Raw genomic sequence first — 27,878 nt, 5'->3', positions numbered from 1 at the left:
TGAGGAGTAGGGGTCAAAGGTACCTAGTGGAGAGCATGGTAGAGGAATCTCTGAGTGAAACCTGGAGAGGAAGGAGATATGGCTGACCTGGGTAGCATCCTTAAATGGGAATTCTGCAAGGAGCCATCCAGTAAGAGGAAAAATTTACAGGGGTGAAAGGGACTTCCAATGTCTGAATTCCAAAGCTGGAGTGAGACTTCAGGATTAAGAGCTGGGACATGATAAAGGAGGATATCTTTTTCTCCTTTTTTATTCTTTATTGTAAGGGATAACAAAAAAAAAATACTTTCTGGGTGGAGGAAAGGGAGCCTTTATTAGAAAAAAGCAAAGTGATACAAAAATGAAACATAGTTTCATATATATATATATATATATATATATATATATATATATATATTTGAAAACCTAATCCTACTATTGAGGCAATCTCATGATATAATCTACCTATAAAGCAGGAAAGTTACAGGTATGCAAACTCATATTAGTTGAGCTTAAAGCATTGAACTCTTCGGGCTATTTATTCTTTATTTTAACCCTTTCAAGTTGTTTATTTTTTCCTTTTATTTCCAGTCTTCGGATTTACTCTGTCTTTTATGCTGATGCAATTTTTATTTCCACCCCCAATTCAAGTACACTAGAGAACCAGTTAGTCAATAAACATTTATCAAACCCCTACTATGTGCCAGGCAATGTGCTAAGCTTTGGGGTTACAAAAAGAGGCAAAAGACACTCCCTACCCTCAAAGAGCTCATGATCTAATGAGGGAGAAAATAAGCAAAAAAAATGTGTATAATTAAGTTACATTCAATATAAGTAGAAAATAAATGAAAGGGAAAGCACTGCAATTAAGACGGGTTGTGAAAGGCTTCCTGTAAAAGTTGGAATTTTTGTTGGGCCTTAAAGGAAACCAGAGAAGCCAACAGGTAAAAATGATGAGGGAGAACATTCCAGAGTTCTCTGGGTTCAGCCAGAGAAAATGCCCAGAGCTGAGAGATGGAACAGTACGGAGGTCAGTGTCACAGAATTAAAGAATACATGACAGGGAGTAAGGTGTAAGAAGAATGGGAAGGTAAGAGGGGGCTAGGTTATGAAGGGCTTTGAATGACAGACGATCTTGTGTTTGATCCTGGAAACAACTCCACCAATAGTTAGGATCATGCCAACTCCTTAAGCTGATAATCAAATGACGTATTTCCTTTTCCCTTTCCTCTCCACCCTTCAGCTACTTTTATGTGTTATTTTCACCCATTTGAATGCAAATTCCTTGAGGGCAAGGACTTCTTTTCATTTTGCTTGTATTTGTATTTGTCATCCAGAGGTGGCACAGCAGGTGAGCATGGCCAAGTCTGGCCCTGATAAGGCAAAGGTAGGTTTGTCTTCTGTCCTCCAGACTAACGACCTCATCCTGGCTCAAGGCACTCACATTTTCTCAGGGTCCTCCTTCAGAGTAACTGTCCTGTTAAAGACAAGCTTTCATTCCATACTGTCTGGATCCACAAAGAAGTAGCCGAGGCCTTCAAACTGGAACTTATCAAAGGGTTTTGCACCACTGACTGAATAATACACCAAGGCATCTTCAGTCACACTCAGGGAGTTCAAGTTCAAGCCACTTAAGAAGGATCCTTAGGGTTTTTGTGTTGGAATAGCCTCTTATAGATTCAGACCTTGCACTGCAAAGTCTCAGTTACCCAGTGTATAAAAGCTTCGGGCTTCTCAGAAACATTTGACTTGCTGCACGTCACTTCCAGCTCAGTCACCTGGTCACTGGCAGAAATTCTTGATGATATTCTGTACATTGATAACACAATCCACATGTTTTAGACTTAGTGACTGGCCTGGTGCAAGATGTTTGTAACCCTTTTCTGGCTCCTCCTTAAAGTCTATTTGCTCAATGTAAATTGTGGGTGAAAAGGGAACCCGATGAAAGTCTTTGTTCTCATCAGCTGGAAAGTTGTGTATGATGACATCAATTGCCTTGCTTGATGGGAAGTTGGTAATGGTGACCTGGAGTGATTTGAGTACAGCCATGGCCCTGCGGGGCCCCATAATTCAGCACTTCTCGAACATAAGCTTCTAGCAGATGAGGCTCTGTTGTTGTCTGAGCAGCAGTCACATCCACCCTGGGCACAAAAGTTGTTGATCACCTCAGGAGGGAAGCCTCCATGATGGAGTGCTGTGAGCATGAAGAGTCAATGATCATCCCAGGCCCTGACAACAACAACCTCCACCAACTGAATGAGTAGTGCAGATTGAAGTGTTCATACACCCACTGAACCGGCAGTATACATTAAGTGCACTGCAGAGCCAGAAATAGAAGGAGCACTGGGCCTGGAACTCCTTGGTGCAAAAAGAGTGGGTAATGTGCTCAATGGAGTCACACAGACATTGTATGTAGTCATATGTAGACGCACCACTTATGACCAATTCGATGATGAGGTGTGTACTTGATGTGATAGGTCACTAGGTCTATCTTTCCATCCTCCATAACCAGTTTCATCCTCAATGTGGCCTCTCCTTCAGCAAACTTCCCCTTCTTCATTTCCTCAAAAAGCAATAAAGACTTTTCATTTGGCCAGTCTCGCCCTGGAGAGAGTGGAGGACTGTGGCTTTTAATCTCTTCTACATGCTGGTGGCAGATATAGACATGACCCTTTCAGATGAGTTCTACAGCCCAGGCATAGAGCTGGTCAAAGCAGTCTGAGGCTGAGTCATCTTGTAGGACTTGTAATTCAGCCATTCTACCATGTCCCAGATTCTAGTGAAGTATTTTTCCTCCTTCTCAGGATTTGCATCATCATAGTGCAGAAAGCAGAATGTTGGCCTTGGCATGGCCAAAGTTGAAGTTGATGACCTTGGCATACCAAATATGCAAAATACCATTGGGTGCTGGTGGGAATCATATTCGTACATGTTCCCCTGTGATTTCCATGTGTTGCTGCAATGGAGGCATGGTGTTAGGTGTGACCACATAGCCAGGGATTTTTTCGTTTTCACCTGGTTTATGGAACCTAAGTGCTTCTCTCCTAAGCTGTTCCATCAGAGATAGAGATGTTGCAGATTCCTCACCATTCCACACTGTGATCCTAGATGCCTTCAAGTCCTTCTCTTCATGTCCAGTCTTTGCAGCCTTGGGCTTCTTCTGACTTTGGGCCCAGAAGATGGAGAGCTTGCATATCCACCTCATTCTTAATGGTCTTACCACCTGCCCACTTCAGTGCTATCATCACCTCACCCATTAGCATCCCTGTACTGAAATGATACTGGTTCTTTATTTCTTTCTTTCTTTCTTTCCCCCTCCCCCCAAGGGCACTCCTTTGTAGGCTTTTATTTGGTAATGCCTAGTGTTTCTTTTTTTCTTTTTTTATTAATTTATTTTGATTTATCAACAATAACTTCCATAAGCTTTTGAGTTTTAAATTTTTCTCCCCCTCCCTCCCTGCCTCTCTCCCCAAGACTGTGCACAATCTGATGTAGGATACCATTCTTTCAGGAGCTGTTCACTGTGCCAACAAATCACAGCTTCTACAGCCTCTTCAATCTACTCCAGGGTCACTGTGACGCCCACATCACACTCCCACTCAAAGTCTATGGTGTTGATAGGGTCTAAGGGGTGATTCCACAGGTACTCCAGGGCATCACTGAGCTGCAAGTCCATGAGGGTCTTCTTGTTGGTAACATACCTTACCAGAAAGGACAACTACTGGGGATCCTTGAGGAGAGAGGCCACATTGTACAGAAGTGTTCCTGTAGACTTGTCAATGCTGGAACCCAAGATTTACTGAGCCTATGCCTCCACCACCTGGAGGTGTGCACTCAGCATCTCATTCTTCAGCATCTTGCATAGCTTATTTTAACTCAAACCAAGGCAAGTAAAGAAAGACAGTGAGTTGTTCACCATGCTGGAGCCAGTCAGGTTGGGAAAAAATGCACCTGACTACTCCATGGTAAACTCTTAATAAATGCTTGTGTTGACTTGATATGTGTGGTTTTAAGGTTCCTTCACCATCTTGGTCACCTTCTTCTGGAAAATATTCAGCTTTTTAATAATCTCCCTAAAATGTGGTGCCCAGAATTGAGAACAATACTTCAGATGGGTTCTGATCAAGGCAAAGTATAGTGGGACTATCACTTTCTATGTTCTGTACATTAATCTTCTCTTCATCCTAGCTAAGACTGAATTAACTTTTGTTCCATTGACACATATTGGTCATTATCTATTCTCTCTTTTGATATGTTTCCAGGGGCTGATTACTAAAATTTTTCTAATCTGAATAAACTCAGACTGGCTCTCTTCTCTGCTAGTACTCTCCATTCTCCTCTTTAAAAGTTCCATGCCTTTGTTCATATATCTGTTATACAAAGTCACTTTCAGGAGCTCTTAAACTAGTACCCCAGATTAACACTACATTTCAGGAAATCACCTCTTAAAACTTAATTCTGGGGCCACAATCCCTTTCATAGGCAATTTAGGATAGCCCAGGAATCAATTCTGCTTCAGTTCCTAAGATGCAATAAAAACAGGACATTCCAAAATCTGGGGACTTCTTTTTCTCTTATGCCATGACTCTCCAAGTCCTGCTTCCAAGCAACTTTCCCATCTTCCTGGTTTCCTCTTTCTTCATTTCAAATTGTGGTCTTAAAAGGATAGCAAAATAATTAAAATCATATCAAGATGGTAGCCCAAAATGACCATACAGAGGTGCTGGTGCCTGAATTGTCTCCTGGCTGAGATGGTTCCAGATGAGGAGCTAGAAAGATCATTTTCTGAAAGGGGAGCACTAGCAATCTGGGGTGGGAATTTAGGAGATACAAACACATTTCTGTCCTCTAAGGAGCAGGATAGGGCTTCATAGAAGCAGAATGTTGCATATGTTGGTGGGCAGTGTTCTTTCATCAGTTGGTTTTGTTTAAATATTTTTTCTATTACAAGGAAAGGATCAATGAGGGTAAGAGAGGAAGTACTATGGCCAGAGTAGCTAAAGTATAAAAAGCAAAAAAATGTTTTTTTGACTCTGTGGAGGATGGAAATGAAACAGGCAAGGGACCTAGAGTCCTATATAGATAATGGGAAGCAAAGACAAAAATAAAGTAATCCCTGCCCTCAAGGAAAAGGAGGGAAGGGAGGAAGGAAGGAAGGAAGGAAGGAAGGAAGGAAGGAAGATGAATAGATAGATTTACAAGGTTTATTAACTCACTGGAATTGTGAAACAGTATCGGAAGAAGTTTCCCAAAATTTGATAGTGGATACAAGTACTGTCCTCTGGTATGGGGTGGTAGAGGGTGTCCAGGGCAAGATTTGTATAAGGAGCAAAACCTCCAACAAGACTGCCTGAGGCCACACAACCCTTTTTAGGTGCTGGAGTTGCAAATAACTTTTTTGTGCTTGGGAAAAGCTACTTTGCTTTTGTTTGGGGTTTAACCAAGTGTAACTAAGTTGCAAGATCTTGTCTGGTTCCTATCTTTCTGATGAAGGATGTACAGATTTGGGCAGTCAGACCCTCAATTTCCTCACCTGTGAAATGAAAAAGACTAGATTAGGTAACCCCTAAGTTCCTTTACAACCCTAAATATAGGCACCTATGAACAATACTTCTGAAAAATACAGTAATCATTTAATAAGTGCAAAGCATATTCACATTGTTGCTAAAATAATATTCCTTAAGCACAGGTCTGACAATGTCACTTTCCTGCTCAGGAAACCCAAAAAACCTCCTTAGTGTGAGATATAGCCTAGGCCAACATATCTCCAGGTTAATTAGCACACTATCAACTCTTTTGTCAGTCAGGCCTATAGCAGGTGTGGCAGGCACACTAAATATAGGTAACAACATTATTTCATCTTTGTTATGTGCTTTAAATGAAATTCTGATATTTGAGGTTAGATCATAAGAATCGATGGCTGAAAGGCAGCTAATTCAGATTCATTACAAGAGTCCATCTCGATCTTGAAGAAGAAAATGAAGACATATAGTTCCATCCTCTAAGGTGAAAGATAGGAATCCACAAGAGCAGAATGCTGGGTATGCTGATAGGCAGGCTCCTTTCATTGTTTAAGTGTTTTTCTGTTACAAGGAAGGAGTCAATGGGAGAGAGGGAGGAGGATTTACATCCAGAATAATTAAAGTATAGAAAGCAAAAAAACAGCAAATAAATTTACTTACTAGGCAATATGGCAGAGCAGAAGACCATTGACCAAGAGTCAAGCAATGTGAGTTCACGTTTTAGCCCACCACTACTAGCCGTGTGACCATGAACAGCTCCTTGAATTCTTTATAGGGCTTATATTTTATTGAGGTCTAGACAAAAGAATTTAGACCTATAATTGCATTAGCATATGAAGGCTTGTATAACTATATTTGTAAAATGAAGGAGTTTATATAGATAATTCAATAAATAAATAGAATATTTCAAAAAATAAAATAAAAGTAATGTCTTCTCTGGATCTTTCCTTCTGTAGGTTAATTGTTCAGCATCTATATATGTAGAGTACTGATTGGTTTGGTTTGGTTTTGGTTTGTTGTCCTTCATACAGACCAAAACGATATCACTGTGTCAGGGTCAAGGTATAGGGTGTCTGACCAGACCAATGTGACTTCTGAACACTGTACCACAGGTTGAGCACATATGGTTTATATGAATATTTGGAGAGGAGATGTCTTTAAATTTGCACATCTCATGTTTCTTTGGAGCCACTGAACTAGGTACTAGAGAAGATAAAAAGTACAGATGAGACAAACTCAGTTTTCATTGCTTATAGACTTTATGATTATTTCAAGTCCTAAAATTTTATGCTTCCTAAGACATAGAAGGAGTCATCTAATAATAACTCTCATTTTCATAACACTTTAAGATATGCAAACTTTTCTTGCCTCTTTGAGGTGCTGAATGGAAGTGTTGTTATTCCTATTTTACCAATGAAGAAATTTCGATTCAGGGAAGGGAAGTGACATTCCTGGAGTTGCACAGAAGAGTAAGGATTTGAATCTAAGTCTCTTAACTCCACATTCAGCATTTGTTCCACTACGTGAAACAGGAATTTACATAAACCATTTCTTGAAGATGATAGTTTATTCTCTTTCCAATCTAATATATTATGATTTTTCCCAGAAATATGCTTTTAGGTTCATTTTAACATAAATTGATTGTGGCACAACATATGTGGTCAGGAAGTTCCTACTAATGTCTTATTTCAAGCTCTTCTATTGTAATTTATGACCTTCTTCCAGGATTGTAAGGGAATATAATGCGGGAAAACCCCACAAAACACTGGGCTTTGAGTCAGGACTTGACTTCTAGTCCCAACTCCATCACTTACTAGCTATTTGACTTTGAACAACTTACCAAATTTGTAAAAGGCCTCTCAGATCTGATGATCACAGATGTAGATCTGGAAGGGTGATCTTACCCTACTCCATTTCACACATGAAGAAGCTGGGCCTCAGGAGGATCAATTGCCTCCCTCTTTTCTTTGTAGTAACTTTATATGGAAAACTAAAACATATGACTAGATCACTAAAGTCCCCCCCAGTTCTACTATTTTAGAACTATGGTTCCTATCTTCAGTGAAATTAAAAATGAGCTCCTTAATGAAATTCAAATGTCAATTCATGTAATTTTAGAGCGTTTCAAAATCTCTGGTCGGAAGGGGGCACAGACAAGAAGGATGATGTTGGAATTGCTGATTTAAATTTAATATATGCTTCAAAAAATTCTAAATTTTATGTAAGAGAGATTCACAGTGTTACATACCAGTAATATCAAATTCAAATAGAAATGCTTCCCTGCAAGCCTTATGTTGGTTTTGAAAAACACAAATTAACATTATCTAGGTTGTATTGCATTTTTATTTACTTTGTTAAACATTTCCCAATTTCATTTTAATAGTTTAGGCTACACTATAGAGTTTTGCAGATCACTTTTGGCCCAAATGCTTCACATCTCTGTTATATGCAATGCTTTTTCTCTTCTTTTTTTTTCCACAAGGAAATATCTATGTTAAAAGTTCATAATAAAAAAAAATTGAAAGAAAATAATAATAAAGTCTTCTTTTGATCTTTGCTTCTGTAGGCTAGCTTGGTATAAATGTAATTTTTTTATTTATTTTTGGTGGAATTTACTGTATTTCCAATTTTGTAATTATTATTTCAAAAACTGTTTTAACTGGATAGAATAGCTAGGATTTTTATGGTACTTTAAGATTTGTAAAGCACTTTACAAACATTAACTTATTTGATCTTCACAGTAACCCTCAATGAGTAGGTGCTATTATTCTCCCCATTTTACAATTGAGGAAAGTGAGGGAGATAGATGTTAAATGATTTTCCCTAGGTTACACAGCTAGTAAATTTCTGAGAGGATGAACTTTACAGGGAGAAATGTCCCACGTATATGTTAATATCCTTCCAATTAAAGAATATAAATGGTTTCCCCATTTACATCTTTATAATAGAAACATACACTCTAGAAAGGAAGCAGTAGCAAATAAAATGGATATTACTCTCTTAATATGGTGTGCCAAGGGTAGTTCAACACACAAATTTCTTGAGATGTTATGAAAAAGATATTCCCTCTGGGTATCTTATTCTATCTTGTCATTATTTTTCAACAAAATATCAAACTTTTCTAATGGCTTTTTTCATCATCTAAAACTTCATGCATTTCATTGGGCAACAACCTCCCTTCTCAAGCCTTGTTCTTTTCAACTTTTCAATGTTGGAGCTTGTGAATGGGGCTTGTCATGATTTCTTCTTTATTATTTAATACCAATTTATTCTGAAACCACAACTTTATCCATAAACAGACTGTACACACAAACATGGTCCTATTAGAATGGGTTCACCCAAGAACATTAAAGCTTTAAATTCAATTCGGTGAATATTTATTAAGTGCCAAATAAAAAAACCACACCCTCCCTACTTTCTAGGAATTTATGATATTATAGGCAAGTGAAATGTAATATAGATAACTATACATGAGTTAGAAAGAGATAAACATCTAGGAAAAGGCAAACAGAAAGGCACAGAAGACTTGAGAAAGAGAAAATTTGTCTTTATGGAAGAATGGTCCCTTGAACCACAGGAATGATTTCAATATTCAGAGTTCTAGAAGGATCTTCAGACCCTGTGATCATAGCAGTAGAGCTTCATTTTACAAATGAAGAACCTGAAGCCTAGGGGGGGACCAATTTCCTCCATAAGATTACCTCAACAGTAAATAGCAGAAACAGGATTCTATTCTAGACATGGAGTATGGTGTGCATAAATGAATGGAGCACAGGACAAGATTAGGGAATCTCTAGCAATCTAATTTGGTTGAAATTTAGAGGGGATAAAGAGGTAGTGTGGAATGTGGCTGAAAGATTAGGTAGGGATGAGATTATGGAGGTTTTTTGGGGCTAGAAAAAGGAGAATGTATTTTTTCCAGTATTTTTTTCCTCTTTATATATCTGATGACTAATCATTGAGACAATGAGGAACCATTAAAGATTTTCAAGTAGAGTAATAACATGTTCAGACTTACACATTAGGAAGATTATTTTGGCAATATTGTGAAGGATGGATTAGAGTAGGGAGAGACAAGAGAAAGAGAGACAAGGTAGGAAGCTGCTACAATAATCTAGAAGAGGTAATGAAGACTTGGAGAGGGATCGTCTTTCTCTAACTTCAAGAATATTAAAGCTTTCAATTAATTTCAGTGAAAGGAGGAGACATGAGAAAAATATTGCTGACATAGAGTCAACAAGATTTGACAATTGATTAGCTAGGGGGAAGGGAAAGGACAGAAGGGGGAAGGATAGGGAAGAGTCAAAGATTATTTCAAGATTTTGAATGACAGTGACTAGAGAAATGGTGGTGCCATTAACAGCTACAGGAAAGCTGGTATGAGGGGCAGACTTGGAAGACAAAGGGTTTTGAAGAAGTTGGGGTATCTAGGTGGAGATGGCCAACAGACCACTGGAAATGCAGGACTAGATCTCTGGAGAAAAGGCCTAAAGTAGAGATATAGACTTAGTAGTCATGAATTGGAGTGATAAATGAAGCCATGAGAGTGGATAATATTGCTGAGAGAGAGCACACATACAGAGAAGAAATCTAGAGACATTTTGGTATTTTGTCTATCTATTATATAGAGACAAAAAAAGCACAGATTCTCACGGTTAAAAGGGACTTCAGAAACCATTTGGTCCAATGAGCACTTGGACAGAAACCAGCTCTACAACAACCCTAATGAATGGTCTTACAATCTCGGCTTATAAATCTCCAGTGAAGGGAAACCTACTATCTTTGAAATACTGTGGTAGAATGAATAGAGTCATATAGAATTCTAAATAGAACAAGAAAGTCCTAGGTTCAGATTTTGCCTCTGATATTTATAAGATGTGTGACCCTGAACAAGTCTTATGACTTCCCTGAGCCTCAATTTCTTTATCTATAAAATGAGGGGATTATACCAGATGGCCACTCTAAATCTATGATCTTAATTTTGCCCACTCTAAAGCTATGATCAACTCATTCCACTTCAGATTGAATTGTTAGGGATCTTTTCTTTACATTGAGCCCACTAATTCTGTTTGCAATCTCAGGAGTGTTCATATGTTCTTTTCAAGGGTTGCACCTAAATTCATATGATCATTCTTGAATTTATGTCATTTACATAAATTTAAATTGGTGACTTTCAAGAGATATGAGATATGGGCTGTGTGGTGACACAAATCATTAGTGAACTGCATTTTTTAATCATGTTTAGATTTTCATGGGGCCTACCTAATTCACTTGGGTTTATGGTTTGAGAGTAAACATCTTGTTTTTTGCATATGTACTTCTGTGAACTGAACAGTCTGCCCTCAGGCAAATGAATCCAAAGCCAGGGAGGGATGCACCCTTCATATTCTGTTAATTGATTGAAAGGGCAAATGATCTATAGGAAAAGTTGCATCATTAACTTAATTGAGGGCAAAGCCTAATTAGAGGGGAAATGGAGTAGACAGAGCCAGAGACACAGCAGGCCTTCATCTGAGATGTCAACAAACAGACATTGTAACTAAAACCAGACAGCAACTGCAGGGTTTCATTTACGTCTTCCATTTCAATGTGAAAACATTTACCAGAGTATGTGCGCGTGTGTGAGTGTGTGTTTGGGCAAAAGTTAACATACTCAAACTGAAATCAGCTTCTCTGAGGTGGGAAAAAAAATCAGCTGGTGAATGTTAATAAAAATGCTTTAAACAAGCTCATGATAGCATAAGAATCTGAAGAGGTAATCTGAAACACATTTGGACCCTAAATTCAAAAGGAAAAAAAATTATTTTGACATTTATAGACTGAATATTCAATAAACCAACCAAATTTAAGAAGAAGAAAAAATTTAACTCTGATATTGGCAGATTTAAGTAGGGGAATTATTTTATATTAGACTGCATTTCTAATGAATTATGGAAAATCTAGTCTGTTAGTAAATATGCTATGGAAGGCTATATGAAGAATCCCAATAAATGTGCATGGAACTCCAATCTGGCTCAAAATTAATGCCCATTCTCAACTATCTATAGTACATTCTTCTTGCATTACAAAAGATGAAAAATGGATTCTGCCATTCAAGCAGAAAATGAAGATATCCAACTTTTTCTCTTTTCTTCTCATTGTCAAGCCTTCTCTCTAGATTTGAGCTGTTCCCTCATACCTCTGCACCCCTCGGATCTCTTCTAAGAATCATAAGCTTCTTCTGCACTCTGAATAGGGGCATTAAATTTTAGAAGCTGCTTAAGTGCTCACAAGTTTGCTTTCACATCTGAATTAGAACAGGTGGTGGTGGACAAAATCTGGGTTTTACCCTCTTTAAAGTCTTTCTCTTCTGCTCCCCTCATGCAGTGAGGTTCCCTTTTTTCCCCTGACTGCAGCAATACAAATAAAATCTTTTATAAGAAATGCCACTTAAGTGAAATGAGGAATGCAAGCAGACATGTTTTGGTTACAGTGACAGTTTTAAAATACATAGGTATTATTACACAATTCAACTGTAGTCCTTGGGCATTGTGCATTGCTTGTGAAAACTGGGCCCCAGGCCTGACTCCTCAAATACATGTGGGATTTCTATGAATATATATCAGGAAAGAGAAGATGGAAATGTTAATAAATAGACAGAACATGTTTTTCAGAGCAAAGGGAGGGAGGTAAAGAGGGTAGGATGTGTTTGTGTATGTGTGTGTGTTTGTGTGTGTGTGTGTGTGTGTGTGTGTGTGTGTGTGAGAGAGAGAGAGAGAGAGAGAGAGAGAGAGAGAGACTGACAGACAGACAGAGACAGAAACAAAGACAGACAGTAGGGAAGGTAGGAGAGAGAGAAATGGAGGGGGAAGAGGAAGGGAAGAGAACAAAAAAGAGAAAGGTAACATTAATGAAGTAAAACTTGGTTGAGCTAAGCATAGCTAATTATTCCTGCTTTTGAGAAAAAAAATAAAGCAATTGTGCATACAGGGCCATTCTGATGACATCATAATGGAATTATTTACAATTGACTTATCAAAAGTTCATTAAGATATTTTTCTTAAAAGAATTTACTACTACTATCCTTACAGAGTAAAGACTTAAATAGACACTGTCCAGATTTAAATTGATCTTGTCTATGTTTTTGCTCTTTGTATCTCTCCTCTAAACTTCCCTACCTCCAAATATTCATCATTCAGTTTGTAAGTTTGATTCCAGGGCATTCTGTTAAAGAGTTATAAATGGTCTAGTCATAATTGCCAAACTGAGATCAATGGAAGTTGGGGAGTGCGGGGTAATTATGCATAAGATTTGGCCAGAGTGGTCCAGTCTTCATAAAGAATGAGCTTGGTGCCAGCCATTGATCCACAAAGAAAATATGCAAGCTTTGTCTTTCAGCATCTAGTTTGTAAATCCTTAAAACCCAGATTTCTTCCAAAAGGTAACAAAGGAGTCAACAGATTACAGTATGAATGATTCTTCTACACCATGGAACTGCAATCAACCGAATACAAGTTAACAAATACAAATCGTGCTTTTCTTAAAATATTTCAAGGTGATCTCTCTCATTTTTCTTTTAGAATACATTTATGGTAAAATTATTGGAAGTTAAAACTGGTCATAACTCTCAATTTAATAGCAAAACCATTTCAGGGTATGTTATAATATTTTCTGTTAATTTGTTTGGGTTGCTAAGATATATGAATTTATCATAGAAGGCTCATGTATTTCCATCCATCATACCTCTGAAACATAGAGGTATGTTTGGAGTGATATGAATAATCATATCACTATAACTGTCTTTCCAAAAGACAGTTCAGTATTGTAGAAAGAGTGCCTGACATCATCTAAAAACCTTATAAAAGTTAGAACACCCACAGGAGTTATTATACTTGAGATCAGGTCCTGGCTCCATCACTAATTTTGTAAACACATGTTACCCTGAATAAGTCTTTTAAGTTATCTGAACCCCAGTTTTCTCACAGATCAAGATCCATAATGAACCTTAGAGATCATCTATTTTAATCTCACCTACTGTATTACAGATGATGGCCCTGAAGCACACACAAAGTAAGGGTTTTCACTACAGTCATATGAAGGAGAGAGTAACACAGCCAGGATTTGAAACCAGATCCTTTGATGCCAAAGCATTATTTCCATTATGTCAAAGGGGAGTAACTGATCTAATAACCTACATCAGAAGTTCTTTACTTTTTTATGTCTTTTTTGACAGTATGGTGAAGCCTATGGTTCCCTTCTCTGAATAATATTTTAAATGCATAAAATAAAATATATAAAGTTATAGAAGAAACTAAAGATTAGTAAAAATAAAAATTCATTTTTCCCACTAAAGTTCACCAACCCCCTGAAATCTATCTATGGATCACTTGGGGTTCTGTGGACCCCATATTAAGAATACCTGATCTAGATGACTTCTGAGATTTCTTTCAATGTTAAAATTTTATTTCTAGCCATAACCTTGAGCAATTCACAATCCTTTCAAATCTCAGCTTTATCCTCTGTAAAATGGAAATAATAATCTATGCCATTGGCCTGATATGAGATTCAAATAAAAGAATGTGTATGAAGACTCTTTAAATTTGTATTGGTCATTTATTCACAACTAACTCAGGAAATGTTACTTTAAAAAAAGTATCCTAGAATTGAGAGTTGAATTATTCAAATAACTCAGTCCCTGATGTAAATTCTTTTGGCCCAAATTATCCAGATTGGTTAGTCCTATAGATTACATTACACATTACATTTCACACATAAATGTATAATATTGCACATTTTTTTGCTAATATAGACACAGACTGTTGCTAGTTTATTATGGGTGGTACCTGTGTCCATTTTATAGCATAAAAGAGCTCTATAATGGATTTGAAAAGCAAAGACATCATCTGTGTCCTTTGGTGATACAGGGCTTACTGACTCAAGTGGTACCAAGGGGGCAGTGATACCAAAGTTATGGGGAACATAGCTGGAAATTTTTATTGCTATCACAAGTTAAATATCCCCTTGGCATCTCAACATCCAGATGAAAAATAAAATGGCTTCTGTGAAGACAAATTCATATTTTGCCTATACATTTTCAAAATCCATATCATTAAATTTTGCCCTTTTCATGGGAATGCTTGGTGTTATAGAGACATAATGATTAAAAAAAAAGGTTACCTTAGACACTTAGAATCTCATATAAAGGCCCATGCAAAATTGCTGAGCTCTCATGTCTGAGTGCTTCTAATCTTTGTGATTTTATTTTTGAATTTATGGTAGGATCATTGACAATTAAAATAATCATTGATAATTTCCAAAGAACTAATCAGGTATTATCTATTGTGTTAGTGAATTATTTAATCAGTAAATAATTTTTATAAGCAGAACTGTCCAGACATTAAAATACCTTTTTAAATAGTAATCATTGAAGCAATTGATACTCATCAGTAAATAAAAAGTAGGCATTAGTAAATAAAAAGTAGGCAAAAGTAGGAAGACTAGATAAGTAAAAATTAGAAACAATAAAATTCAGTTAGCACTATGTGTAATAAACCCAAGACTGTACATCACTGGAGGAAAGACTCTCTATTTGACAAAAACTACTAAGAAACCTGGAATGTAGTTTGAGAGAAGCTGTGTTGAGACCAGCATCTTACAGCACACAACCACAATAAGTTCCAAATGGAAAATGCCTTCATTATAAACTCTCACATCATACCAAATTAGAAGAGGATGGGAAGGTGTACCTTTCACAATGATTGGTAGGGGTGAATAATTCTTAACAAATGAAGAAAAAGAGGTGATTATAAAGGAAAATAAACATTTTCAATTACATAAAATTAAAAATTTTTTACAAGGATAAAAATCAACCAGTGTAACTAGAATAAGAAAAGAAGCTACCCCTGAGGGGGGAAATCTTTGCCTCAAATATTTCTTATAAAAATGAAATATCCAATATATACAAGGAATTGACACAAATACAAGATACCAAGAACCACATTTTAGGAAGGACATTAAGAAACTTGACTAAATTCAGAGAAGAGTAACCAGAAGTGAGGAAGACCTTGGCATCATGACATATAAGAATCAATTGAAGGAATTGGAGATATTAAAAAAAATCAACTTAGAGATAAAGAGCATAATAACTTACTCAAAACCATACATTTAAGAATGGTAAGATGGTAGAATCAATACTAAAACTTAAGGCTACTTAATTCTAGTGCAGGACTCTTTCTGCTAAACTATCCTACTCGTTCCATTGAGTTTTGCTATTATTCAGGCTTTATTGTTGCCATGATCTTTCCAAAGGTGAAATTTATTTGTTGTGTTATGACCTTATTATACTGATAATATAACTATCAAATCTTAGATTTGGAAGGAATCTTAGAATTCATTTAGTCCAACTTACTTATTTCCAATTGAAATCTCTACTATGATAATAAAAGACAGTTGAAGAATTTACTAACACTTATTTTTTAAAGTTTTAACTGTGGCCTTCTGGAGACAATTCTCTCACTTTTACAATATAACCTGACAGTAGCTCTAATTGTGGGAGACTTGAAAGGTGATAGTGTTTGAAGAGATTTTAGGGAGAAGGATGTCTCAGAGGTCTTCAAATCACATTACACTGCCTACTTTGCCTGCACATGCGATCAGCTTTAATTGCCATTTGAAATCAATTTCTTCTCCTTCTAGTATGTCCTGCAAAGAACTGGGAAAAAGTAGTTTCAACTTGGCAAAACTAAGAGGAAGTTCTAAGGTACAATCTCATAAGATCTAACATGGATACCTTTTTTGTGAACATCAGAAGAATGTACTTAGAGTTTGAGAAATGCATCTTTAGCAAGCATATGTATAAAAGGGGAGATAGTGAGTAATTTTTTTTTTACTGTAGAAGATTTCATTTTTCAAATGTCATCACAACATAATCACTTATTATTTTAGTGACCTTTCTAAACTCTTGATTCTGAAGTTAAAGTTTTTCAACAGTAAGGAGGATTTTCCAGCATTAAAAACTTTTTCAGTCATCACATGGTCAGAGCAGATTCAAATTCTTTTAAGGCCTGATTTAAAGGTGTTTAAACAAGTAAGTTGTCAGGTTCTAAAGGCAATTTAAGGATAGAACATTACATTTCTAACCAAATTTGTAAGAGATCATTTTCTTTTAGGATTTTTACCACTTATGGATGCTAAAGATTCTCTAAAATTGTTGACAGCTAACATTTATTTACCTATAGCATCCTCCTACCTCTTCTTTTTTTCATACTCATCCTTGCATTCTCTTCCCCTTCAAGTGACTATTTTATGTCTGATTTCAAAAAGACCTTGTTCTCTAACCTAGATATCATTTAGAAGCTAATCCTCATAACATGTTAGTTGATACAGGCTTAAAGTGTTAAATTCCCTGGAGAGTTTGCATTTTAATAGGGGACTCAAAGCTTGAAAATCCTTTGAGACTCAGAGGAATGAATATCTGATGCTGAAATTTCAGGTACCATAATAGGTAATAAGGAGTATTATTGATAAGAAGGCATGATGAGAGGAGGACAACCAGAATGATCAGGGAACTTCTAGATCATGTTGTCTAAGGATAGGTTGAAATAACATGGGATGTTTAGCTTGGAGAAGTGAAAACATAAGGGACATATGATAGCTGTCATCAATATTTAAATCCTCCAATGAGTAAAGGGTCTAGCCAGGAGACAGAGAACAAGTTACTATTTTATTTATTTAATTATTTATAAGGACACTACCCTCCTCATTCCTCCTGCCCTTAGTTACCCTCTTTTCAAATCCAGCCCATGATCCTGATAAACTGAGTAGTAGGCCAAGTTGCCATGTATTATAACACAGCAAATGATTGGCATTATATATGAAGGAGATATTCTCATGCAAGGAGATCCAGGAAGCCAAGGGAGGAAGTGTGACCATGAGCATTTTGGTGAGAATCAGGGAAGGGAGAAGCAGAGTGGTTATTGTCATGTGCATGTACCACATGCCAACCATGCAGAAGAAACAATTTGAAAAGGGCTTTGGGAAATAAATCTGAAACTTAGAAAGATATAGTGATTATGGAGATTTCAGCTATTCATAGGTGCTAGTGCTTTGTCTGCGATGACTTCTTTACTTGCCTTAATTATAATTTTATTCTTCAAAAAGCAGAAGAAGCAACAAGGCAAACACTGCTCTGTATCTGATTCTGACCTAAAAGTAAGACCTGGTGTTAAAGAATGTTGATGAACTTGGGAGCAAGTGGTCACTCTAGCCTAGCCTTCATGATAGAGAAGAAAAAGAAAGATGGGTCTGATATATGGCCTTGCTTTAGGAGAATTAATTTCAGAGAAAAAATTAGTTAAGATGATCTAAAATTCTACAGATAAAATCAACCCAAGAGAAGTGGAAGTCACTCAAGAATAAAATTCTGAAGACAAAAAATTACAATATGGAAGAAATGGAGGAGATTATGGTATTATAAGTTTATAATTGGACATGACTGAATTGATAAATTTGTTTCCAAAGGAAATTGGGGATGCCTGGAAAAGAGAAGTCTCAGAGAAAATATGACAGTTGTCTTCAAGTATTTGAGAGAGAAAAGAGCAATTAGACTTGTTCTGCTTAAGCCCAAAGGAAAAGAGAAAAAGCTAATAGAAATGAGTAGAACTTTCAAAGATATAAACTCAAGTTTCATATAAGGACATGTTTCATAACAAATTTGAGCTATACAAATGTGGAATGGGCTGTTATATGAAGTAGCAAGTGTCTCCTCATTGTCAATTTTCAAGCAAATGCGGAATGAAAGGTTACTTGTGTTGTAAAGATTCTTTTCTAGGTAGTTGTTGGACTACATGACTTCTGAGTTCCTTTTTTAATGCTAAAATGTTGTGGGTTTAGTTGGTTTCATTTTCATATTTATTATCTTAATTGTTTTCTTAATATTGAATTATCCATATATCCTTGGTATAAATCTAACTTGGTCATAATGAATAACTGGGTGGGTATATAGTCCTTTTATTAGGATTTTACTTAAAAGTTTTGCATCAATATTTATTAATGAAAATGACCTCTAGTTCTCATTCCTTGCTTTATTCTTTCCTGGTTTAGGTATTAAAATTATGTATTTCTTAATAACATATCAGTTAACTAGAGAAAATATAAGGGATTTTTAAAATTCCAAGTATTGACCTGTATCATTGATCCAACACATTGTTGGGGTTTTAAACCTATTTAAATACTACAACTGGATCATTACATGGGGTCTGTTGCCAGGCTTGATATATTTTTGTGTCCCTCAAACCTGGTATAGTACTTGGTACATAGTAGGTATTTATTAAATGCTTGCTAATTGATTTATTGATTGATGGTGATCTGTACAACTCAGTGGCACCATTCTATGATAGGTGATAAGGTCCAATATAATAAGACTTTTGGCATTTATGAAGAAATGTGGATAAAGAATAGTATAAATGTTGTATGGGTGGGATAGTCTATTCTAGCTATTTCTTGGAACATGTGTAGGTATTCACTGCCAAAGTCTACCATGTGGAAATTTGAGGGGTGCCTGCTCCTGGCTATGCATGAACAAAATTTTATACGTAAGTGATAATAAAGAGACTCAGATTAACTGCTAACCCAGAACTAATTAGATATATAAAAATAACAACCCCTTTAACACCCCCCCAATGTTTTATTTCCCAATGATATATGAGACACAACCTGAGATGCCTCCTGAGAGCTAGGTAGGTAAGGAATAGCTGGACACATTACCTTACCTGGCCATGGAAGTTATGAATACATGGTTACTTCTACCTTTCTATGTTTGTTCTTTCTTGATCTAACTTAAAGTATTGTGAGATATAAGTGTCCAGGCCATTTAATTTGATTTGTAAGAGTCAAAGATACTTGGAAGCCTAAAAACTGTTGCAGAGTCCTAGGAATGGCAGCATATTGTGGGAGTGTACCACAACATTCCATTCTCTGAATCATGGCAGAAGAAACATTTGCATCAGGAACAGAGAGAAACACTAGTGTCAGAGACATGTTGGGAAAGAGGGTGACCTAGGGAAGGTGGCAACTTCAAGGAGTAAGGCTACTAATGGTACCAAAGAATGCCATCTATGGATTCAAGAAAGCACAGTACTGGGGCAGCTAGGTGGCTCAGTGGATAGAGCACTGGCCCTGGAGTCAGGAGGACCTGAGCTCAAATCAGGCCTCAGAGAGATAACACTCACTAGCTGTGTGATCCTGGGCAAGTCACTTAACCCCATTGCCTAGCCAAAAAGAAAAAAGGACAGTACCAGCAGACTGAGTTACCCTTTGCTACATATGTATTCTACACGTGTGGCTTGGTACCACTGTGTTACAAATTTGAGCCTATTTTTCCCATGGATGTCATGTGTATTTGTGAAAGTGTTACCCTAGTTTTCAAGAAAAATGTTCTATATCTCCTATTTTTACTATGTCATTTAAATAAATGATTTTGATAAGAACTAATTAACTCTACTGGCTGATTATTAATGGGAGGCATTCTAGTGGGGGCTTGTGACCTACAATGTTAGAAGAATAGACCTAAAGTGTTAACTCTGAAACTTTAAGAAGTAGAGGTCATCCCTCTAGTCAAGGCAAAGCAACAAGCATTAATGTGCTAGGCACCATGCTAAGTGCTAGAGCTACAAATACAAGCAAAAAGACAGTCCCTGACCTCAAAAGTGTTACATTCTAATGAGAGAATACAATACATGAAAAAAAGCTGAAAAGTATGGGATGGGAGGGGTTTGGGGAGATGCAGATGAAGGCAACCACAGAGAAGCATAGAACTGAAGTTCAGAAAGTCAAAAGCATAGCCAGAAGGAGAATGAAGGTTGACTGACCTGTGCCCCTCCCTAAAATGGAGACCCCAGGAGGAATTTAACAATGAGAAAAGAGGGCTACTGTGGTAAAAGGTTGTTCCAGGGTGAGAAAACCACAAGGGAGAATGGACATTCCAAGATGAGGAGACCCCAGGTACTGAGAGAGGCTCCAAGGTGATATTATAACTGAAGCATGGAGTTGAAGTCTAGAAAGTTTGAAGCATAGTTGGGAGGGGAGTCCCCCTGGGGAGTGTAGCCTTTGAGTACAAGTAGAAGGTTGGGAAGTAAACCCAGGGAGAGGGATGGAGCACTGTTTTTATGCTGTAGATGGTTCTATTTTTATTTTATTTTATATTTATTTTTGTTTCCATAAAGAAAAGAAAAAGTGATAATGATGAGTGATTAGGATTGTCCTTAAATAAAAGTGGAAAGAAGGAAAAGTTTGACTTAATTCTCTGGATTTTTTTTTAGCACCCTAGACCCTAGCCTCAAGCATCTATTGCCATTATGATGCTACTATTGGCCCCAAGTCACTCATTATGAGGCCCTACTAACACCTGCCTTCTTTGAGAAGTGTTTTGTACCCTGGAATTTCCCTGACCCTTTTTTAAAATGTATCTGTCCTTTTTTCTCCCTTTCTTGGGGCTCTACTCTCTGATAGTCAGTTAATCTCATTAACTAATCCATGCTATGACAAATGGGTTAATGTGTTACCTCTTCCAGGAGACATAATAATAATAGCCCACACTGGTATAGCACTTCCTTCAAAAACCAGCATACAGCAGCTAAGTGCCATAGTGGATAGAGCTCCGGCCTTGGAGTCAGGAGGACCTGAGTTCAAATTCAGCTTCAGACACATGACCCTGGGCAAGTCACTTAACCCTGATTGCCTCACAAAAAAAAACAAAAACAAAAACAAAAACAAAAAAACAGAAACCCAACACATAAAGTAGGTAATGCTAATATTATTAGCTCCATTTTATGTAGGAGGAAACTGAGGTTCAGACAAGTGAAGTGTTCTCCCATATATAAGGAATTAATTAGTACTGAAGCTGAAACGTGAACAAATCTCCTGACCAAACTATCACTCTTTGGAGATAATGTTAGCTCCCAAGAATGACTTTAATGGTAGAGATTTCAGGTACCAAGGCAGGCTAAATGAAGAGGGGATTCAGAGATGTGAATCTTTTAATACCTCTGGTCATGATTTTCAAGTTGTCAGTTTCTTGGAAGAAATAAAATATTACTGAAACTTTCTCTCATTATTACATTAAGATAGCAAAGACCGCCTCAGTATTGTTGACTCAGTCACAGCTTGACATTTCCCGAATTTGATCGTTTTACCAGCTTCCCTCCCCGCTCTGTTTCATCATCTCTCCCTCTCTCTCCTCCCTCCATCCACCTCTGACTTTCTTCTCTTTTTTCCTCTCTCTCACTCTCTCTCTCTCTGTCTCTCTCTCTTTTACACACACACACACACACACACACACACATGCACTCACGCACACAGAGAGAGAAATAGACAATATACTAGATTCTCAATTTGGGCTACCAGAGAACTGAGGATTTCCTGAAAGTGCAATGCTAGAGTCCTAGAAAACATTGTCAAGATTCACTGTCAGAGTAAGGATTCCCCCTATTCTCCCTCAAGGTGATAAAGTGGGATAAGCAAAATCGGAAAAAAATCTTTTCTTACTAATGGTGGAAATTGTCTGTTGTTGTTGTTATTTTATGTGTAAAGTATTTTTGCATTGTAAACCTATAGTGGAAGCATTCCAGAAAAGAAGTCACTCCCTTATGGGGAGCACCTAAATGAGCCATCAAAGAGAATCTGGGGAAGTGGGTGTAGCTAACCATTTGAGCTAGAAAAAAGCAAGGTCATTCATTAGGCTCCCAGTACAACAGTCAGCTGATCTAGAAGCATCTGTCAGACTGGAAATGCCAACATCACCATCACCACTACCACCATGATAAAGAGTTATTCTGACCATACAAGTATGATGGAAAAGAGAGTTGCCATGTGACAGAGCCAAAGTGTGTTTTGCTTCTTGAAACTCACCAGAAAGTAGGGTATTATTTGTTCATTAGCTCCAATGTATGTTTGCCTTCCTGGTAGAAATTCAAGTGGAGTGGGCACTCCATGCTTGGGAGGGGGATTATGTAGGACCCTATGAGTGTGCTGAATATTCACTAGATTTTGAAGTGGTGCCCCATCATCAACTCAAATTCATTTCCTTCTAAAAGGAAATGTGCAGGATGTCATACGAGCTTTATGTGTATTTTGCATTTGCTTATGGGCTCCTATAAGTCCTTGGATGCAGCACGCACTTTCTGTATCTGTTTATAGGTTCCTGTGAATCTTTTTAATTTTTTGTGGTGTGAAATACACATGTCCTTTTTTAACCTGTGCTTGTACAGGAATTGCAGGTCCCCATTATCCACAGTTGTGGAAATCCAAGCAGAGTTCTATTTGGAGATTTTCTTGGAGAAAACTAAAGATGGGGGTAATGGGTCAACCCCAAAGATTAGATCTAGTCCATCAGAACCCAGAATCATAACAGGGGAAGGATAGTTTGGACCATGAAGTGTATACACATGAGGAAACTGAGGCTGAGAGGTCAAATAATTTGCTCAAGGTCACACAGTAAGTGAGACGGCTGAGATCTTATACCAAGACCTATTATTCCAAAGTCACAGCTCTTTCCACTGACATCACACAGGAAAGGTGACTCTGAGTTAGAATGAGGAGCTACTTATTAATTTTATAATTAAAATAGTATAGTTTCCATCAAAAGCTATTACCACTATATGTGTGTTCAGAAGTCAGCAATGACTTTTTCACAAAAATAAGTGTCCTATCTAATTCTGTGCATTTAACACTAAGTGAAACTTACTTACCCCTACTTATCTAATTTTTTATTATGAAAATAGTTATATTAATAAATAGCTACAAATAAATATGAGAGACATTATCTGGTATCTGTGTTTCCATGGAATCATTTCTTTTTATTTTCCAGTGGCTTAAACCTACTACTGAAGTCATGTGACTCTTAAAAAGATGAAAGAACAAATGGTAGAATTGAATAACAGACATTGAAACCAAGCCATTACCAAATGAATAAAGCCAACTTTAGTAACAACAGAGTGGATGGTGGAGAGAGGACACCGTCATTGGAGTCAAAGGACATGAGTTCAAATACTAGCTCTGCCACTTACTATTTGTGTAACCTTAGGCAAGTCACTGAAAGAACGAATGAAAAAGAATTTATCAAGTACTTATTCTGTGCCAAGCACTGAGCTAAGCACTAGAAATACAAATACAAAAATGAGACAGTCTCTGCTCTCAAAAAATGTACATTGTAATAGGAGGAGACAACAATTACCTGGGAATGGTAGCCAAAGAAAGGTATTTGGGTTCGGAAAGAGATGTGATTGGAAACATTGGAAAGGTGATTGACACAACCTCTCCAATAGCAATGGCAGTATGGATGTGACTGCAGTTTCACATCTGGAAAGCAGGAGATAAGGGAAGAGTACACATAGCAGAGTACAAGAAAATGGCTGAGAAGGAATTGCTGTTGTTGTTTGTCCTTTGTTCTTTGATATCTGATAGCAGGTAGGTGGATGTCTTGACTTGAAAGTGAATTGGATTGAAGTGAGGCAGGGTTATGCAAGGTCACCAGCCTCACTCCTCCAGAGCCATCTGGGTCCAGTGGCAAGATATAGATCAGAGCAACTGGAGATGGCCCCCAATGCAATGGGAGACTTTGACCTTTTTAAGCTAAGGTCTTTCCCAGGTCCCAGTTTGTCTGAGGCAACAACTATTCAGTAATTACAACTAGGTAAGGAATGAAGCAAAAAAATGGCCTCTTTTACGTAGTCAAAAAAAAATCAATTCAGGAGGGGAAGACCCTCAGGATTTCAGGCCAAAACAGAAACAATTGCTGTTTACACTCTAATAAGCCATATGATACATTCCCCAGCAGGGCTTAACATCCCCTACACCTTACTTTCCTCATCTATAAAATGAGAGAGCTGAGCAAGATAACTTCTGAGTTCCTTTCTATGTCTAAAACCAAAGAGTAAGGAAAAATGGTCAGGGAGGCAAGAATAGGATTTATAGTGGCAAAAGCCAATGGGAAATCTAGGCAACAGAAGTAACTGCAAGATCAATATAGAACACACAGGATTTGTGGGCAAGAATTTTCAGAAGTCAGAAAATGAAGTGCTTTCTTTATTCATGGCTACCATACCTGGAAAAGAGTAGGAAGCAAATCTGGAAAGTATTTAAATATTGAAAACCTTTAAACATTTGAATGACTATCATCTGGAAGAGAGAGTAGATTGTTCTGCTCAAACCCAGAGGGCCCCTAGGAGGAATGTGGTTGCAACACTAGTTGCAAAGTGGTAGATTTAGTCTTAATAAAAGGAAAAAACTTCCTAAAAATTGAACCTAGTCACAAGCTGAATAAGCTGTCTCAGGAAGTAGTATGTAGCCTTTCACTGGGGGTCTTTAAGCAAAGGCTGGATGACTGACTACTTCTTGTATGTTGTAGAGGGTTCTGCTTTGGTTTTATTTTGTTGTTGTTGTTGTTGTTTGTTTGTCTGTTTGTTTGTTTTTTGAGGCATAGGTTTAACTTGGTGGACATTGTAGACCCTTCCAACTCTGAAAGTCTGTCAATCTGGAGAGAGAGATAAGTAGTAGCTATGATTGCTGATCTCTTTCTACCTCTTCTGTCCTAGGGACAGGCCTGAGGGAAGGGCTATAAGTACTACTAAAAAACATCCCTGTTCTGCTATTCCAGATTCCCTCCTGCCACTATTGAATGAGTGCCCACAGGGGTCACAGACTACAGTTGACCAAGCAAAGGAAGAGCTATCTGAACCCTAGATGGGTTCCATAATTTCACTAGACTTCTGGGTCAGAGGCTGTATTATTAAATAACATACCCTTACTTGCATAAGGCAACATTCAAAGACTTTCCAACATATCAACTTCCGTAACTGGAACACAGCTGCTTAAGTAAGTATCGAGGTTGCCCCATACACACACACCTTCCTGGTCATGTAAGAGTTAGCAGCATATCAAATTGTCAGGTGTTTTAGTAGCTGCTGACTGAACTAGATAAGGAACAACTATTAGGGAAAACAATTAAGACCACTGAGACATATTATTATTTACTCTCTGAGATTGTTTTCAGAAAAGTCAAGAAGAAGTTATTGGTTCTTGTCTTTAAGATTGAAATTAATATTCTGAGAGGAATCAGTAGCATGCATTTAATCACAAAAGCATACATTGTTCACAAAAGCTCTGAAAACAATGTACATTATGCAGTGTCACATAGGAAATGAGAGATAGCATACTCTGGTGAATAGAGGGCCAGTCTTAAAGTCTAAAACACCTGGATTCAAGGGTTATCCTTGATACACATGGGTTGGGTGAATGTGGGCAAGTCACCTATGCTGTCAGAGCCCTCAAGCAGTGCTCAAAAATGAAAAATCACTGCAGATTTGTATCAATAAAGGGAATTTTCACCATGGGAGTTTCCCTTTCTGATGAAATCTTAGGTATAGACCTTCTTTTCCAGCAAAAAAGAAAGAAATATTTTAAATGTGCAAAGGTCCTCTAGTTATCTTCTCTACAGTGATGTGACAATGTGAATTATGCCATCACTAATACTTCTTTCACTTATTAGTTTTCCAACTCCTGAATTTATTTTTCAAATGTTTTATTGAAGCTTTCTGTTCTTAAATCATGATTTCCAATTTTCCACCACCAAATGAACCTTCCCTTGTCCAAATAAAAGTAGGTAAGCAAAAGCAACTGACAGTTACTGTGTCTCATAACATGGGGCTTTTCACACCCAGAAATTCTCACCTCTGTACCAAGAGATGGGAAGTATACTTTATCTATCTTTGGAGAGTCAATATGGTGTAATAGATAGAAGACCAGCCTTGGAATCAAGAAGAATTGGTTTCCTGTCTTTCCTCTGACACATACTAGCTGTGTAACTATGAGTAAATCATTTAACCCTTCAAAACTCCTCATAACTTGCTATGATAATAAATTATAGACAAATTGGTGATTTATAGCAATGGAGGGAGTTTCTACACAAAATTCTGTAGATGAATAGATCCAGAAGGTATGGATGGACAATCTACTTTGTCCTTTAAAACCCAACATTTCTTGGCCTCCATTAAATGCTTTAAGTTTGCTTCTAAATTAGAGAACCTTTTCAAAGTCATCCATTGTTAAGTATCATCTTACTGAAAACAGAAAACGTTATATTTACATTCAGAGTTTTAAAATAGTACAAACTGTCTTCCTGATTTTTTCTTTCCATTAGTTTATGTTATTTGTCTCAATTCTATCTAAACAGAGAACAGAAAAGCATATTTAAGGTGATGTCAAATTAAGATGAAATGCAGCAAATATCAAATGTTCTGGAAAATGTCAGTTACTTGGAGCAATACGGGAAGTACTTAACTTTTACAAAAGCTATGTTTGTTTTAAATTATCACCCTGCTGAAATGTAAATTGTATTAAGCTATTCTTCACCCCTCCCCCAATTATTTATTTATAATTTACTTTTGCAACCCCCAATGTCAAGTATCAAACTACATCAAAACATCAAGTATTGCTTTCATATATTTTCTGTAGCCCAGGCCTTAGGAATCAGATGTAATGAAATGTTTTCAAGAACCTAAAAAAAATTAGAAGAAAAAGAAATGGGATGGTTTATTTTTTAAAAGACACTCAAAAAAAAAAGAAAGAAAAGAAAAAACCCTACAGAGTTGAAAAGGGGGATGGGGGAGAGTAAAAGTTCATTGGAACCAAGTGATTTATAGGGAAAGGCTCAGCAAGCTTACATAAAAACCAAAGGGGGAAAGTGGTCGGACATTGGGTCAAATCTCCATTCACATGTTGTGTAATAAAAGGCTGACTGTAGCCTTTGAGTCTTGCTTCTAGTCATAGACAATGGCAATTGCAGACCAAGACTAATAACAGGATTTAGCATAAATCCACCACAGGAAGTGAACAGTTGTACTGGCAAATCATTAGCCAGAGGAACATTTGATGGCAACATCAGGATGCATCCATGTGCTTACAAACTTTGAATGTACTTGTGATCATGAAAACATAATTAGTTCTCAGTGATTCTAATTTTTCTGTTGTTTGTTATGGGATGATTCTTCCCTCCTCTGCACCCCCTCCCAATTCCTTTTCAGGAGCAGGATTTATTTTTCCAGCCCTAATTTAGCAGCCAGAGTGAGAGTTTTTGAAGTCTCCGTGCAGGGTTTTAGAATGTTCTCTTTTTTTCTCCTGCTGATGCTTTTTTTTTTTATTGCAAGGTGGATTGTGTTTATTTTGCACGGCTAACAAGTGGGTTCAAAGCAACACTTTGATCTTGAACTCCTGCCAGATTCTCTAAGTTGAAAGCCCCCCTGTGCAGTACAGCAGACCTGTACTAGCAAAGCCGAGCTAATTTGCAAAGGAATGTCAAAATGACTGGGGCTACTCACTAGTGGCTTGCTCGGCAGGCTGCAGCAT

General features: G+C 37.3%; 1 pseudogene; it reads right to left on the bottom strand.

Annotated features, from left to right (window-relative positions):
- Positions 1 to 1,419: 1,419 nt before the first annotated feature.
- On the bottom strand, positions 1,420 to 27,878 carry LOC114029885 (annotated as a pseudogene).

This window comes from Vombatus ursinus, unplaced genomic scaffold (genome assembly GCF_900497805.2).
Source record: "Vombatus ursinus unplaced genomic scaffold, bare-nosed wombat genome assembly UNPS02014942.1, whole genome shotgun sequence".
Classification (NCBI taxonomy): domain Eukaryota; kingdom Metazoa; phylum Chordata; class Mammalia; order Diprotodontia; family Vombatidae; genus Vombatus; species Vombatus ursinus.
This window is presented reverse-complemented; position numbering and strand designations above follow the sequence as displayed.